This window comes from Phalangium opilio, unplaced genomic scaffold (assembly GCF_054372755.1).
Source record: "Phalangium opilio isolate 3A_F unplaced genomic scaffold, DU_Popi_V2 ptg000483l_1, whole genome shotgun sequence".
Lineage (NCBI taxonomy): Eukaryota > Metazoa > Arthropoda > Arachnida > Opiliones > Phalangiidae > Phalangium > Phalangium opilio.
The window spans coordinates 491,915-505,610 of NW_028324236.1; the positions used below are offsets into that span (position 1 = coordinate 491,915).

At 44.1% G+C, this 13,696-nt stretch overlaps 21 non-coding genes across 21 annotated transcripts; all 21 read right to left on the bottom strand.

Moving 5' to 3' along the window:
* Positions 1-126: 126 nt before the first annotated feature.
* TRNAE-CUC (transfer RNA glutamic acid (anticodon CUC)) lies at positions 127-199 on the bottom strand. Its single transcript has one exon. It is a non-coding gene; the product is annotated as a tRNA-Glu (tRNA).
* Positions 200-420: 221 nt separating this feature from the next.
* On the bottom strand, positions 421-493 carry TRNAN-GUU (transfer RNA asparagine (anticodon GUU)). Its single transcript has one exon. It is a non-coding gene; the product is annotated as a tRNA-Asn (tRNA).
* A 1,249-nt stretch (positions 494-1,742) lies between these two features.
* Positions 1,743-1,815, bottom strand: TRNAN-GUU (transfer RNA asparagine (anticodon GUU)). Its single transcript has one exon. It is a non-coding gene; the product is annotated as a tRNA-Asn (tRNA).
* A 367-nt stretch (positions 1,816-2,182) lies between these two features.
* TRNAD-GUC (transfer RNA aspartic acid (anticodon GUC)) lies at positions 2,183-2,255 on the bottom strand. The gene has a single exon. It is a non-coding gene; the product is annotated as a tRNA-Asp (tRNA).
* Positions 2,256-2,476: 221 nt separating this feature from the next.
* Positions 2,477-2,549, bottom strand: TRNAN-GUU (transfer RNA asparagine (anticodon GUU)). Its single transcript has one exon. It is a non-coding gene; the product is annotated as a tRNA-Asn (tRNA).
* Positions 2,550-2,770: 221 nt separating this feature from the next.
* Positions 2,771-2,843, bottom strand: TRNAN-GUU (transfer RNA asparagine (anticodon GUU)). The gene has a single exon. It is a non-coding gene; the product is annotated as a tRNA-Asn (tRNA).
* A 366-nt stretch (positions 2,844-3,209) lies between these two features.
* On the bottom strand, positions 3,210-3,282 carry TRNAD-GUC (transfer RNA aspartic acid (anticodon GUC)). The gene has a single exon. It is a non-coding gene; the product is annotated as a tRNA-Asp (tRNA).
* Positions 3,283-3,650: 368 nt separating this feature from the next.
* On the bottom strand, positions 3,651-3,723 carry TRNAE-CUC (transfer RNA glutamic acid (anticodon CUC)). The gene has a single exon. It is a non-coding gene; the product is annotated as a tRNA-Glu (tRNA).
* A 221-nt stretch (positions 3,724-3,944) lies between these two features.
* TRNAN-GUU (transfer RNA asparagine (anticodon GUU)) lies at positions 3,945-4,017 on the bottom strand. The gene has a single exon. It is a non-coding gene; the product is annotated as a tRNA-Asn (tRNA).
* A 514-nt stretch (positions 4,018-4,531) lies between these two features.
* On the bottom strand, positions 4,532-4,604 carry TRNAS-GCU (transfer RNA serine (anticodon GCU)). Its single transcript has one exon. It is a non-coding gene; the product is annotated as a tRNA-Ser (tRNA).
* A 661-nt stretch (positions 4,605-5,265) lies between these two features.
* On the bottom strand, positions 5,266-5,338 carry TRNAD-GUC (transfer RNA aspartic acid (anticodon GUC)). The gene has a single exon. It is a non-coding gene; the product is annotated as a tRNA-Asp (tRNA).
* Positions 5,339-6,734: 1,396 nt separating this feature from the next.
* On the bottom strand, positions 6,735-6,807 carry TRNAN-GUU (transfer RNA asparagine (anticodon GUU)). Its single transcript has one exon. It is a non-coding gene; the product is annotated as a tRNA-Asn (tRNA).
* Positions 6,808-7,174: 367 nt separating this feature from the next.
* On the bottom strand, positions 7,175-7,247 carry TRNAD-GUC (transfer RNA aspartic acid (anticodon GUC)). Its single transcript has one exon. It is a non-coding gene; the product is annotated as a tRNA-Asp (tRNA).
* A 368-nt stretch (positions 7,248-7,615) lies between these two features.
* Positions 7,616-7,688, bottom strand: TRNAE-CUC (transfer RNA glutamic acid (anticodon CUC)). The gene has a single exon. It is a non-coding gene; the product is annotated as a tRNA-Glu (tRNA).
* A 221-nt stretch (positions 7,689-7,909) lies between these two features.
* TRNAN-GUU (transfer RNA asparagine (anticodon GUU)) lies at positions 7,910-7,982 on the bottom strand. The gene has a single exon. It is a non-coding gene; the product is annotated as a tRNA-Asn (tRNA).
* Positions 7,983-9,230: 1,248 nt separating this feature from the next.
* Positions 9,231-9,303, bottom strand: TRNAD-GUC (transfer RNA aspartic acid (anticodon GUC)). The gene has a single exon. It is a non-coding gene; the product is annotated as a tRNA-Asp (tRNA).
* Positions 9,304-9,965: 662 nt separating this feature from the next.
* On the bottom strand, positions 9,966-10,038 carry TRNAN-GUU (transfer RNA asparagine (anticodon GUU)). Its single transcript has one exon. It is a non-coding gene; the product is annotated as a tRNA-Asn (tRNA).
* Positions 10,039-10,259: 221 nt separating this feature from the next.
* TRNAN-GUU (transfer RNA asparagine (anticodon GUU)) lies at positions 10,260-10,332 on the bottom strand. The gene has a single exon. It is a non-coding gene; the product is annotated as a tRNA-Asn (tRNA).
* Positions 10,333-10,699: 367 nt separating this feature from the next.
* TRNAD-GUC (transfer RNA aspartic acid (anticodon GUC)) lies at positions 10,700-10,772 on the bottom strand. Its single transcript has one exon. It is a non-coding gene; the product is annotated as a tRNA-Asp (tRNA).
* Positions 10,773-12,461: 1,689 nt separating this feature from the next.
* On the bottom strand, positions 12,462-12,534 carry TRNAN-GUU (transfer RNA asparagine (anticodon GUU)). The gene has a single exon. It is a non-coding gene; the product is annotated as a tRNA-Asn (tRNA).
* Positions 12,535-13,490: 956 nt separating this feature from the next.
* Positions 13,491-13,563, bottom strand: TRNAN-GUU (transfer RNA asparagine (anticodon GUU)). Its single transcript has one exon. It is a non-coding gene; the product is annotated as a tRNA-Asn (tRNA).
* Between the last annotated feature and the right edge of the window lie 133 nt (positions 13,564-13,696).

Below are 13,696 nucleotides of genomic sequence, written 5' to 3' on the forward strand. Positions count from 1 at the left end.
CAATAACCTTTCGGTTAACAGCCGAACACGATAACTATTGCGCCACGGAATCTTAGGCAAAGAATGATCATCAAGTATTGTGGAAAATTATTTCCTTTTTACGTTACTTCTAAGACTTCAAACCAACGCTCCCGGGTCGGCTCGAACCACCAACCTTTCGGTTGAGAGCCGAACACGCTAACCATTGCGCCACGGAAGCTTAGGCAAAGAATGATCGTCAAGTATCGTGGAACAATATTTCCTTTTAACGTTACTTCTAAGACTTCAAAACAACGGTCCCGGGTGGGCTCGAACCACCAGCCTTTCGGTCAACAGCCGAACGCGCTAACCATTGAGCCACGGAAGCTTTGGCAAAAGATGATCGTAGAGTATTTTGGAAAAATATTTCCTTTTTACGTCACTTCTAAGACTTCAAAGCAACGCTCCCGGGTGGGCTCGAACCACCAACCTTTCGGTTAACAGCCGAACGCGCTAACCATTGCGCCACGGAAGCTTAGGCAAAGAATGATCTTTAAGTATTGTGGAAAAATATTTCCTTTTTACGTTACTTCTAACACTTCAGAACAAAGCTCCTGGGTGGGCTCGAAACACCAACCTTTCGGTTAACAGCCGAACGCGCTAACCATTGCGCCACGGAAGCTTAGCAAAAAAATATCGTCAAGTATTTCGAAAAAATATTTCGCTTTTACATTTTTTCTAAGACTTCAAAACAATGCTCCTGGGTGGGTTCGAACCACCAACCTTTCGATTAACAGCCGAACACGATAACTATTGCGCCACGGAATCTTAGACAAAGAATGATCGTCAAGTATTGTGGAAAAATATTTCCTATTAACGTTACTTCAAAGACTTCAAAACAACGCTCCCGGGTGGGCTCGAACCACCAGCCTTTCGGTCAACAGCCGAACGCGCTAACCATTGAGCCACGGAAGTTTTGGCAAAAGATGATCGTAGAGTATTTTGGAAAAATATTTCCTTTTTACGTCACTTCTAAGACTTCAAAACAACGCTCCCGGGTGGGCTCGAACCACCAACCTTCCGGTTAACAGCCGAACGCGCTAACCATTGCGCCACGGAAGCTTAGGCAAAGAATGATCGTAGAGTATTTAGGAAAAATATTTCCTATTTACGTTACTTCTAAGACTTTAAAACAACGCTCCCGGGTGGGCTCGAACCACCAACCTTTCGGTTAACAGCCGAACGCGCTAACCATTGCGCCACCGAAGCTTAGGCAAAGAATGATCGTCAAGTACTGAGGAAAAATATTTCCTTTTTACGTTACTTCTAAGACTTTAAAACAACGCTCCCGGGTGGGCTCGAACCACCAACCTTTCGGTTAACAGCCGAACGCGCTAACCATTGCGCCACCGAAGCTTAGGCAAAAGATGATCGTAGAGTATTTTGGAAAAATATTTAATTTTTACGTCACTTCTACGACTTCAAAACAACGCTCCCGGGTGGGCTCGAACCACCAACCTTTCGGTCAACAGCCGAACGCGCTAACCATTGAGCCACGGAAGCTTTGGCAAAAGATGATCGTAGAGTATTTTGGAAAAATATTTCCTTTTTACGTCACTTCTAAGACTTCAAAACAACGCTCCCGGGTGGGCTCGAACCACCAACCTTCCGGTTAACAGCCAAACGCGCTAACCATTGCGCCACGGAAGCTTAGGCAAAGAATGATCGTAGAGTATTTAGGAAAAATATTTCCTATTTACGTTACTTCTAAGACTTTAAAACAACGCTCCCGGGTGGGCTCGAACCACCAACCTTTCGGTTAACAGCCGAACGCGCTAACCATTGCGCCACGGAAGCTTAGGCAAAGAATGATCTTTAAGTATTGTGGAAAAATATTTCCTTTTTACGTTACTTCTAACACTTCAGAACAAAGCTCCTGGGTGGGCTCGAAACACCAACCTTTCGGTTAACAGCCGAACGCGCTAACTATTGCGCCACGGAAGCTTAGCAAAAAAATATCGTCAAGTATTTCGAAAAAATATTTCGCTTTTACATTTTTTCCAAGACTTCAAAACAAAGCTCCTGGGTGGGTTCGAACCATCAACCTTTCGATTAACAGCCGAACACGATAACTATTGCGCCACGGAATCTTACGCAAAGAATGATCATCAAGTATTGTGGAAAAATATTTCCTTTTTACGTTACTTCTAAAACTTCGAAACAACGCTCCCGAGTCGGCTCGAACCACCAACCTTTCGGTTGACAGCCGAACGCGCTAACCATTGCGCCACGGAATCTTAGACAAAGAATGATCGTCAAGTATTATGGAAAAATATTTCCTATTAACGTTACTTCAAAGACTTCAAAACAACGCTCCCGGGTGGGCTCGAACCACCAGCCTTTCGGTCAACAGCCGAACGCGCTAACCATTGAGCCACGGAAGTTTTGGCAAAAGATGATCGTAGAGTATTTTGGAAGAATATTTCCTTTTTACGTCACTTCTAAGACTTCAAAACAACGCTCCCGGGTGGGCTCGAACCACCAACCTTTCGGTTAACAGCCGAACGCGCTAACCATTGCGCCACGGAAGCTTAGGCAAAGAATGATCGTAGAGTATTTTGGAAAAATATTTCCTATTTACGTTACTTCTAAGACTTTAAAACAACGCTCCCGGGTGGGCTCGAACCACCAACCTTTCTGTTAACAGCCGAACGCGCTAACCATTGCGCCACCGAAGCTTAGGCAAAGAATGATCGTCAAGTACTGAGGAAAAATATTTCCTTTTTACGTTACTTCTAAGACTTTAAAACAACGCTCCCGGGTGGGCTCGAACCACCAACCTTTCGGTTAACAGCCGAACGCGCTAACCATTGCGCCACGGAAGCTTAGGCAAAGAATGATCTTTAAGTATTGTGGAAAAATATTTCCTTTTTACGTTACTTCTAACACTTCAGAACAAAGCTCCTGGGTGGGCTCGAAACACCAACCTTTCGGTTAACAGCCGAACGCGCTAACTATTGCGCCACGGAAGCTTAGCAAAAAATATCGTCAAGTATTTCGAAAAAATATTTCGCTTTTACATTTTTTCTAAGACTTCAAAACAAAGCTCCTGGGTGGGTTCGAACCATCAACCTTTCGATTAACAGCCGAACACGATAACTATTGCGCCACGGAATCTTAGGCAAAGAATGATCATCAAGTATTGTGGAAAAATATTTCCTTTTTACGTTACTTCTAAAACTTCGAAACAACACTCCCGGGTCGGCTCGAACCACCAACCTTTCGGTTGACAGCCGAACGCGCTAACCATTGCGCCACGCAAGCTTAGGCAAAAAATGATCTTTAAGTATTGTGGAAAAATATTTCCTTTTTACGTTACTTCTAACACTTCAGAACAAAGCTCCTGGGTGGGCTCGAAACACCAACTTTTCGGTTAACTGCCGAACGCGCTAACCATTGAGCCACGGAAACTATGGCAAAGAATGATCGTAGAGTATTTTGGAAAAATATTTCCTATTTACGTTACTTCTAAGACTTTAAAACAACGCTCCCGGGTGGGCTCGAACCAATAACCTTTCGGTTAACAGCCGAACACGATAACTATTGCGCCACGGAATCTTAGGCAAAGAATGATCATCAAGTATTGTGGAAAATTATTTCCTTTTTACGTTACTTCTAAGACTTCAAACCAACGCTCCCGGGTCGGCTCGAACCACCAACCTTTCGGTTGAGAGCCGAACACGCTAACCATTGCGCCACGGAAGCTTAGGCAAAGAATGATCGTCAAGTATCGTGGAACAATATTTCCTTTTAACGTTACTTCTAAGACTTCAAAACAACGGTCCCGGGTGGGCTCGAACCACCAGCCTTTCGGTCAACAGCCGAACGCGCTAACCATTGAGCCACGGAAGCTTTGGCAAAAGATGATCGTAGAGTATTTTGGAAAAATATTTCCTTTTTACGTCACTTCTAAGACTTCAAAGCAACGCTCCCGGGTGGGCTCGAACCACCAACCTTTCGGTTAACAGCCGAACGCGCTAACCATTGCGCCACGGAAGCTTAGGCAAAGAATGATCTTTAAGTATTGTGGAAAAATATTTCCTTTTTACGTTACTTCTAACACTTCAGAACAAAGCTCCTGGGTGGGCTCGAAACACCAACCTTTCGGTTAACAGCCGAACGCGCTAACCATTGCGCCACGGAAGCTTAGCAAAAAAATATCGTCAAGTATTTCGAAAAAATATTTCGCTTTTACATTTTTTCTAAGACTTCAAAACAATGCTCCTGGGTGGGTTCGAACCACCAACCTTTCGATTAACAGCCGAACACGATAACTATTGCGCCACGGAATCTTAGACAAAGAATGATCGTCAAGTATTGTGGAAAAATATTTCCTATTAACGTTACTTCAAAGACTTTAAAACAACGCTCCCGGGTGGGCTCGAACCACCAGCCTTTCGGTCAACAGCCGAACGCGCTAACCATTGAGCCACGGAAGCTTTGGCAAAAGATGATCGTAGAGTATTTTGGAAAAATATTTCCTTTTTACGTCACTTCTAAGACTTCAAAGCAACGCTCCCGGGTGGGCTCGAACCACCAACCTTTCGGTTAGCAGAAGAACGCGCTAACCATTGCGCCACGGAAGCTTAGGCAAAGAATGATCGTAGAGTATTTTGGAAAAATATTTCCTATTTACGTTACTTCTAAGACTTCAAAACAACGCTCCTGGGTGGGCTCGAACCACCAACCTTTCGGTTAACAGCCGAACGCGCTAACCATTGCGCCACCGAAGCTTAGGCAAAGAATGATCGTCAAGTACTGAGGAAAAATATTTCCTTTTTACGTTACTTCTAAGACTTTAAAACAACGCTCCCGGGTGGGCTCGAACCACCAACCTTTCGGTTAACTGCCGAACGCGCTAACCATTGCGCCACGGAAGCTTAGGCAAAGAATGATCTTTAAGTATTGTGGAAAAATATTTCCTTTTTACGTTACTTCTAACACTTCAGAACAAAGCTCCTGGGTGGGCTCGAAACACCAACCTTTCGGTTAACAGCCGCACGCGCTAACTATTGCGCCACGGAAGCTTAGCAAAAAAATATCGTCAAGTATTTCGAAAAAATATTTCGCTTTTACATTTTTTCTAAGACTTCAAAACAAAGCTCCTGGGTGGGTTCGAACCACCAACCTTTCGATTAACAGCCGAACACGATAACTATTGCGCCACGGAATCTTAGGCAAAGAATGATCATCAGGTATTGTGGAAAAATATTTCCTTTTTACGTTACTTCTAAAACTTCGAAACAACGCTCCCGGGTCGGCTCGAACCACCACCCTTTCGGTTGACAGCCGAACGCGCTAACCATTGCGCCACGGACGCTTAGGCAAAGAATGATCTTTAGGTATTGTGGAAAAATATTTCCTTTTTACGTTACTTCTAACACTTCAGAACAAAGCTCCTGGGTGGGCTCGAAACACCAACTTTTCGGTTAACTGCCGAACGCGCTAACCATTGAGCCACGGAAACTATGGCAAAGAATGATCGTAGAGTATTTTGGAAAAATATTTCCTATAAACGTTACTTCAAAGACTTCAAAACAACGCTCCCGGGTGGGCTCGAACCACCAGCCTTTCGGTCAACAGCCGAACGCGCTAACCATTGAGCCACGGAAGCTTTGGCAAAAGATGATCGTAGAGTATTTTGGAAAAATATTTCCTTTTTACGTCACTTCTAAGACTTCAAAACAACGCTCCCGGGTGGGCTCGAACCACCAACCTTTCGGTTAACAGCCGAACGCGCTAACCATTGCGCCACCGAAGCTTAGGCAAAGAATGATCGTCAAGTACTGAGGAAAAATATTTCCTTTTTACGTTACTTCTAAGACTTTAAAACAACGCTCCCGGGTGGGCACGAAACACCAACCTTTCGGTTAACAGCCGAACGCGCTAACCATTGCGCCACGGAAGCTTAGGCAAAGAATGATCTTTAAGTATTGTGGAAAAATATTTCCTTTTTACGTTACTTCTAACACTTCAGAACAAAGCTCCTGGGTGGGCTCGAAACACCAACCTTTCGGTTAACAGCCGAACGCGCTAACCATTGCGCCACGGAAGCTTAGCAAAAAAATGTCGTCAAGTATTTCGAAAAAACATTTCGCTTTTACATTTTTTCTAAGACTTCAAAACAATGCTCCTGGGTGGGTTCGAACCACCAACCTTTCGATTAACAGCCGAACACGATAACTATTGCGCCACGGAATCTTAGATAAAGATTGATCGTCAAGTATTGTGTAAAAATATTTCCTATTAACGTTACTTCAAAGACTTCAAAACAACGCTCCCAGGTGGGCTCGAACCACCAGCCTTTCGGTCAACAGCCGAACGCGCTAACCATTGAGCCACGGAAGCTTTGGCAAAAGATGATCGTAGAGTATTTTGGAAAAATATTTCCTTTTTACGTCACTTCTAAGACTTCAAAACATCACTCCCGGGTGGGCTCGAACCACCAACCTTTCGGTTAACAGCCGAACGCGCTAACCATTGCGCCACGGAAGCTTAGGCAAAGAATGATCGTAGAGTATTTTGGAAAAATATTTCCTATTTACGTTACTTCTAAGACTTTAAAACAACGCTCCCGGGTGGGCTCGAACCACCAACCTTTCGGTTAACAGCCGAACGCGCTAACCATTGCGCCACCGAAGCTTAGGCAACGAATGATCGTCAAGTACTGAGGAAAAATATTTCCTTTTTACGTTACTTTTAAGACTTTAAAACAACGCTCCCGGGTGGGCTCGAACCACCAACCTTTCGGTTAACAGCCGAACGCGCTAACCATTGCGCCACGGAAGCTTAGGCAAAGAATGATCTTTAAGTATTGTGGAAAAATATTTCCTTTTTACGTTACTTCTAACACTTCAGAACAAAGCTCCTGGGTGGGCTCGAAACACCAACCTTTCGGTTAACAGCCGAACGCGCTAACTATTGCGCCACGGAAGCTTAGCAAAAAAATATCGTCAAGTATTTCGAAAAAATATTTCGCTTTTACATTTTTTCTAAGACTTCAAAACAAAGCTCCTGGGTGGGTTCGAACCATCAACCTTTCGATTAACAGCCGAACACGATAACTATTGCGCCACGGAATCTTAGGCAAAGAATGATCATCAAGTATTGTGGAAAAATATTTCCTTTTTACGTTACTTCTAAAACTTCGAAACAACACTCCCGGGTCGGCTCGAACCACCAACCTTTCGGTTGACAGCCGAACGCGCTAACCATTGCGCCACGCAAGCTTAGGCAAAAAATGATCTTTAAGTATTGTGGAAAAATATTTCCTTTTTACGTTACTTCTAACACTTCAGAACAAAGCTCCTGGGTGGGCTCGAAACACCAACTTTTCGGTTAACTGCCGAACGCGCTAACCATTGAGCCACGGAAACTATGGCAAAGAATGATCGTAGAGTATTTTGGAAAAATATTTCCTATTTACGTTACTTCTAAGACTTTAAAACAACGCTCCCGGGTGGGCTCGAACCAATAACCTTTCGGTTAACAGCCGAACACGATAACTATTGCGCCACGGAATCTTAGGCAAAGAATGATCATCAAGTATTGTGGAAAATTATTTCCTTTTTACGTTACTTCTAAGACTTCAAACCAACGCTCCCGGGTCGGCTCGAACCACCAACCTTTCGGTTGAGAGCCGAACACGCTAACCATTGCGCCACGGAAGCTTAGGCAAAGAATGATCGTCAAGTATCGTGGAACAATATTTCCTTTTAACGTTACTTCTAAGACTTCAAAACAACGGTCCCGGGTGGGCTCGAACCACCAGCCTTTCGGTCAACAGCCGAACGCGCTAACCATTGAGCCACGGAAGCTTTGGCAAAAGATGATCGTAGAGTATTTTGGAAAAATATTTCCTTTTTACGTCACTTCTAAGACTTCAAAGCAACGCTCCCGGGTGGGCTCGAACCACCAACCTTTCGGTTAACAGCCGAACGCGCTAACCATTGCGCCACGGAAGCTTAGGCAAAGAATGATCTTTAAGTATTGTGGAAAAATATTTCCTTTTTACGTTACTTCTAACACTTCAGAACAAAGCTCCTGGGTGGGCTCGAAACACCAACCTTTCGTTTAACAGCCGAACGCGCTAACCATTGCGCCACGGAAGCTTAGCAAAAAAATATCGTCAAGTATTTCGAAAAAATATTTCGCTTTTACATTTTTTCTAAGACTTCAAAACAATGCTCCTGGGTGGGTTCGAACCACCAACCTTTCGATTAACAGCCGAACACGATAACTATTGCGCCACGGAATCTTAGACAAAGAATGATCGTCAAGTATTGTGGAAAAATATTTCCTATTAACGTTACTTCAAAGACTTTAAAACAACGCTCCCGGGTGGGCTCGAACCACCAGCCTTTCGGTCAACAGCCGAACGCGCTAACCATTGAGCCACGGAAGCTTTGGCAAAAGATGATCGTAGAGTATTTTGGAAAAATATTTCCTTTTTACGTCACTTCTAAGACTTCAAAGCAACGCTCCCGGGTGGGCTCGAACCACCAACCTTTCGGTTAGCAGAAGAACGCGCTAACCATTGCGCCACGGAGGCTTAGGCAAAGAATGATCGTAGAGTATTTTGGAAAAATATTTCCTATTTACGTTACTTCTAAGACTTCAAAACAACGCTCCTGGGTGGGCTCGAACCACCAACCTTTCGGTTAACAGCCGAACGCGCTAACCATTGCGCCACCGAAGCTTAGGCAAAGAATGATCGTCAAGTACTGAGGAAAAATATTTCCTTTTTACGTTACTTCTAAGACTTTAAAACAACGCTCCCGGGTGGGCTCGAACCACCAACCTTTCGGTTAACTGCCGAACGCGCTAACCATTGCGCCACGGAAGCTTAGGCAAAGAATGATCTTTAAGTATTGTGGAAAAATATTTCCTTTTTACGTTACTTCTAACACTTCAGAACAAAGCTCCTGGGTGGGCTCGAAACACCAACCTTTCGGTTAACAGCCGCACGCGCTAACTATTGCGCCACGGAAGCTTAGCAAAAAAATATCGTCAAGTATTTCGAAAAAATATTTCGCTTTTACATTTTTTCTAAGACTTCAAAACAAAGCTCCTGGGTGGGTTCGAACCACCAACCTTTCGATTAACAGCCGAACACGATAACTATTGCGCCACGGAATCTTAGGCAAAGAATGATCATCAGGTATTGTGGAAAAATATTTCCTTTTTACGTTACTTCTAAAACTTCGAAACAACGCTCCCGGGTCGGCTCGAACCACCACCCTTTCGGTTGACAGCCGAACGCGCTAACCATTGCGCCACGGACGCTTAGGCAAAGAATGATCTTTAGGTATTGTGGAAAAATATTTCCTTTTTACGTTACTTCTAACACTTCAGAACAAAGCTCCTGGGTGGGCTCGAAACACCAACTTTTCGGTTAACTGCCGAACGCGCTAACCATTGAGCCACGGAAACTATGGCAAAGAATGATCGTAGAGTATTTTGGAAAAATATTTCCTATAAACGTTACTTCAAAGACTTCAAAACAACGCTCCCGGGTGGGCTCGAACCACCAGCCTTTCGGTCAACAGCCGAACGCGCTAACCATTGAGCCACGGAAGCTTTGGCAAAAGATGATCGTAGAGTATTTTGGAAAAATATTTCCTTTTTACGTCACTTCTAAGACTTCAAAACAACGCTCCCGGGTGGGCTCGAACCACCAACCTTTCGGTTAACAGCCGAACGCGCTAACCATTGCGCCACCGAAGCTTAGGCAAAGAATGATCGTCAAGTACTGAGGAAAAATATTTCCTTTTTACGTTACTTCTAAGACTTTAAAACAACGCTCCCGGGTGGGCACGAAACACCAACCTTTCGGTTAACAGCCGAACGCGCTAACCATTGCGCCACGGAAGCTTAGGCAAAGAATGATCGTCAAGTATCGTGGAACAATATTTCCTTTTAACGTTACTTCTAAGACTTCAAAACAACGCTCCCGGGTGGGCTCGAACCACCAACCTTTCGGTTAACAGCCGAACGCGCTAACCATTGCGCCACGGAAGCTTAGGCAAAGAAGGATCGTAGAGTATTTTGGAAAAATATTTCCTATTTACGTTACTTCTAAGACTTTAAAACAACGCTCCCGGGTGGGCTCGAACCACCAACCTTTCGGTTAACAGCCGAACGCGCTAACCATTGCGCCACCGAAGCTTAGGCAAAGAATGATCGTCAAGTACTGAGGAAAAATATTTCCTTTTTACGTTACTTCTAATACTTTAAAACAACGCTCCCGGGTGGGCTCGAACCACCAACCTTTCGGTTAACAGCCGAACGCGCTAACCATTGCGCCACGGAAGCTTAGGCAAAGAATGATCTTTAAGTATTGTGGAAAAATATTTCCTTTTTACGTTACTTCTAACACTTCAGAACAAAGCTCCTGGGTGGGCTCGAAACACCAACCTTTCGGTTAACAGCCGCACGCGCTAACTACTGCGCCACGGAAGCTTAGCAAAAAAATATCGTCAAGTATTTCGAAAAAATATTTCGCTTTTACATTTTTTCTAAGACTTCAAAACAAAGCTCCTGGGTGGGTTCGAACCACCAACCTTTCGATTAACAGCCGAACACGATAACTATTGCGCCACGGAATCTTAGGCAAAGAATGATCATCAAGTATTGTGGAAAAATATTTCCTTTTTACGTTACTTCTAAAACTTCGAAACAACGCTCCCGGGTCGGCTCGAACCACCAACCTTTCGGTTGACAGCCGAACGCGCTAACCATTGCGCCACGGAAGCTTAGGCAAAGAATGATCTTTAAGTATTGTGGAAAAATATTTCCTTTTTACGTTACTTCTAACACTTCAGAACAAAGCTCCTGGGTGGGCTCGAAACACCAACTTTTCGGTTAACTGCCGAACGCGCTAACCATTGAGCCACGGAAACTATGGCAAAGAGTGATCGTAGAGTATTTTGGAAAAATATTTCCTATTTACGTTACTTCTAAGACTTTAAAACAACGCTCCCGGGTGGGCTCGAACCACCAACCTTTCGGTTAACAGCCGAACACGATAACTATTGCGCCACGGAATCTTAGGCAAAGAATGATCATCAAGTATTGTGGAAAATTTTTTCCTTTTTACGTTACTTCTAAGACTTCAAACCAACGCTCCCGGGTCGGCTCGAACCACCAACCTTTCGGTTAACAGCCGCACGCGCTAACTATTGCGCCACGGAAGCTTAGCAAAAAAATATCGTCAAGTATTTCGAAAAAATATTTCGCTTTTACATTTTTTCTAAGACTTCAAAACAAAGCTCCTGGGTGGGTTCGAACCACCAACCTTTCGATTAACAGCCGAACACGATAACTATTGCGCCACGGAATCTTAGGCAAAGAATGATCATCAAGTATTGTGGAAAAATATTTCCTTTTTACGTTACTTCTAAAACTTCGAAACAACGCTCCCGGGTCGGCTCGAACCACCAACCTTTCGGTTAACAGCCGAACGCGCTAACCATTGCGCCACGGAAGCTTAGGCAAAGAATGATCTTTAAGTATTGTGGAAAAATATTTCCTTTTTACGTTACTTCTAACACTTCAGAACAAAGCTCCTGGGTGGGCTCGAAACACCAACTTTTCGGTTAACTGCCGAACGCGCTAACCATTGAGCCACGGAAACTATGGCAAAGAGTGATCGTAGAGTATTTTGGAAAAATATTTCCTATTTACGTTACTTCTAAGACTTTAAAACAACGCTCCCGGGTCGGCTCGAACCACCAACCTTTCGGTTAACAGCCGCACGCGCTAACTATTGCGCCACGGAAGCTTAGCAAAAAAATATCGTCAAGTATTTCGAAAAAATATTTCGCTTTTACATTTTTTCTAAGACTTCAAAACAATGCTCCTGGGTGGGTTCGAACCACCAACCTTTCGATTAACAGCCGAACACGATAACTATTGCGCCACGGAATCTTAGATAAAGATTGATCGTCAAGTATTGTGGAAAAATATTTCCTATTAACGTTACTTCAAAGACTTCAAAACAACGCTCCCAGGTGGGCTCGAACCACCAGCCTTTCGGTCAACAGCCGAACGCGCTAACCATTGAGCCACGGAAGCTTTGGCAGAAGATGATCGTAGAGTATTTTCGAAAAATATTTCCTTTTTACGTCACTTCTAAGACTTCAAAACAACGCTCCCGGGTGGGCTCGAACCACCAACCTTTCGGTTAACAGCCGAACGCGCTAGCCATTGCGCCACGGAAGCTTAGGCAAAGATTGATCGTAGAGTATTTTGGAAAAATATTTCCTATTTACGTTACTTCTAAGACTTTAAAACAACGCTCCCGGGTGGGCTCGAACCACCAACCTTTCGGTTAACAGCCGAACGCGCTTACCATTGCGCCACCGAAGCTTAGGCAAAGAATGATCGTCAAGTACTGAGGAAAAATATTTCCTTTTTACGTTACTTCTAAGACTTTAAAACAACGCTCCCGGGTGGGCTCGAACCACCAACCTTTCGGTTAACAGCCGAACGCGCTAACCATTGCGCCACGGAAGCTTAGGCAAAGAATGATCGTAGAGTATTTTGGAAAAATATTTCCTATTTACGTTACTTCTAAGACTTTAAAACAACGCTCCCGGGTGGGCTCGAACCACCAACCTTTCGGTTAACAGCCGAACGCGCTAACCATTGCGCCACCGGAGCTTAGGCAAAGAATGATCTTTAAGTATTGTGGAAAAATATTTCCTTTTTACGTTACTTCTAAGACTTTAAAACAACGCTCCCGGGTGGGCTCGAACCACCAACCTTTCGGTTAACATCCGAACGCGCTAACCATTGCGCCACGGAAGCTTAGGCAAAGAATGATCTTTAAGTATTGTGGAAAAATATTTCCTTTTTACGTTACTTCTAACACTTCAGAACAAAGCTCCTGGGTGGGCTCGAAACACCAACTTTTCGGTTAACTGCCGAACGCGCTAACCATTGAGCCACGGAAACTATGGCAAAGAGTGATCGTAGAGTATTTTGGAAAAATATTTCCTATTTACGTTACTTCTAAGACTTTAAAACAACGCTCCCGGGTGGGCTCGAACCACCAACCTTTCGGTTAACAGCCGAACACGATAACTATTGCGCCACGGAATCTTAGGCAAAGAATGATCATCAAGTATTGTGGAAAATTTTTTCCTTTTTACGTTACTTCTAAGACTTCAAAACAACGCTCCCGGGTGGGCTCGAACCACCAACCTTTCGGTTAACAGCCGAACGCGCTAGCCATTGCGCCACGGAAGCTTAGGCAAAGATTGATCGTAGAGTATTTTGGAAAAATATTTCCTATTTACGTTACTTCTAAGACTTTAAAACAACGCTCCCGGGTGGGCTCGAACCACCAACCTTTCGGTTAACAGCCGAACGCGCTTACCATTGCGCCACCGAAGCTTAGGCAAAGAATGATCGTCAAGTACTGAGGAAAAATATTTCCTTTTTACGTTACTTCTAAGACTTTAAAACAACGCTCCCGGGTGGGCTCGAACCACCAACCTTTCGGTTAACAGCCGAACGCGCTAACCATTGCGCCACGGAAGCTTAGGCAAAGAATGATCGTAGAGTATTTTGGAAAAATATTTCCTATTTACGTTACTTCTAAGACTTTAAAACAACGCTCCCGGGTGGGCTCGAACCACCAACCTTTCGGTTAACAGCCGAACGCGCTAACCAT